Here is a 1,244-nt window from a genome sequence, read left to right as displayed (position 1 = left end):
TTTATTTATTTTGGTCCTTATTCTTTTCTTTTTGATAAATCTGGTTAGGGGGCTATTGATCTCATTAATTCTTTCAAAGAACTTGCTCCTAGTTCCATTGATCTGTTCTATTTTTTTTTTTTTTCTATATCATGGACTTCTGCTCTAATTTTATTCATTCCCTTCTCCTGCTGGGTTTGTTTGCTGTTCTTCTCCCAGCTCTCCTTATACCTTTAGGTATAAGGTTAGGTTGTGTATTTGAGACTTTTCTTATTTCTTGAGAAAAGCCTGTATTGCTCTGTACTTCCCTCTTAGGACTGCCTTTGTGGCATCCCAAAACTCTTGAACTGCTGTGTTTTCATTTTCATTTTCTTCTGTGTATTTTTAAAATTATTCTTTAGTTTCCTGTTTCACCCATTCATTCTTTAGTAGGATGCTCTTTAACTTCCATGTATTTGTGGTCCTTCCAAATTATTTCTTGTGGTTGACTTCAAACTTTAAAGCATTGTGGTCTGAAAATAAGAATGGGGTAACTCAGTCTTTTGGTATCAGCTGAGACCTGATTCGTGATCCAATGTGATTTATTCTGGAGAGAGTTCCACGTGCATTCAAAAAATATGAAATCTTTCACAAATTTGCATGTCATCCTTGTGTGGGGCCATGCTAATCTTCTCTGTATCATTCCAATTTTAGGAAATGTGCTGCTGAAGTCAACACTATTGAATGCTTTTTAACTGTTAATTGTTTGACAAATTCTATCTAAAATATTAGGACACCATCTTGTCTTTTTTTTTTTAAACTCCCTTTTTTTTTTTCATCTTTGCTTTGTCAAACAAGAGTTTAATTCAAAGCAAACAGCCTGAGAAGAAAAAAAAAATGCTATTTTTCTTCCCTTGGACTCTTCATTGAATCAAATTATAATTGGGGTGAATTTTCAAGTGTTTGCCCTCATGTTTGATCTTCAGTAACTATAAAGCAGATGCTAAAACATTAAATCATGTGTAAAGCCAGCTTATACAAACTACAAAGAAATTTCTTCCAAATGATACATTTGGAATTGGAGCTTTTGGAACTTTCCTGTCAGAGTTGGGGTTGAAGTCCTGATTGGAAGATGTTGTCTGACCTCGGTCTTTCTTTTCCATATACTGGAATCAATTCTGTTATGACTTCATTAGTTGTGCAGCAAATACTGCTAAGCTTTGGAGTGAGCTCTGTTTACTACATGCCAAAGTAATTTCACATGATTTATAATTGGAATTTAGTGA

General features: G+C 34.1%; 1 non-coding gene across 1 annotated transcript; it reads right to left on the bottom strand.

Annotated features, from left to right (window-relative positions):
- Positions 1-590: 590 nt before the first annotated feature.
- Positions 591-696, bottom strand: LOC129508435 (U6 spliceosomal RNA). The gene has a single exon (XR_008664173.1). It is a non-coding gene; the product is annotated as a U6 spliceosomal RNA (small nuclear RNA).
- Between the last annotated feature and the right edge of the window lie 548 nt (positions 697-1,244).

This window comes from Nyctereutes procyonoides, unplaced genomic scaffold (assembly GCF_905146905.1).
Source record: "Nyctereutes procyonoides isolate TBG_1078 unplaced genomic scaffold, NYPRO_anot_genome, whole genome shotgun sequence".
In the NCBI taxonomy this organism is placed as follows: Eukaryota; Metazoa; Chordata; class Mammalia; order Carnivora; family Canidae; genus Nyctereutes; species Nyctereutes procyonoides.
This window is presented reverse-complemented; position numbering and strand designations above follow the sequence as displayed.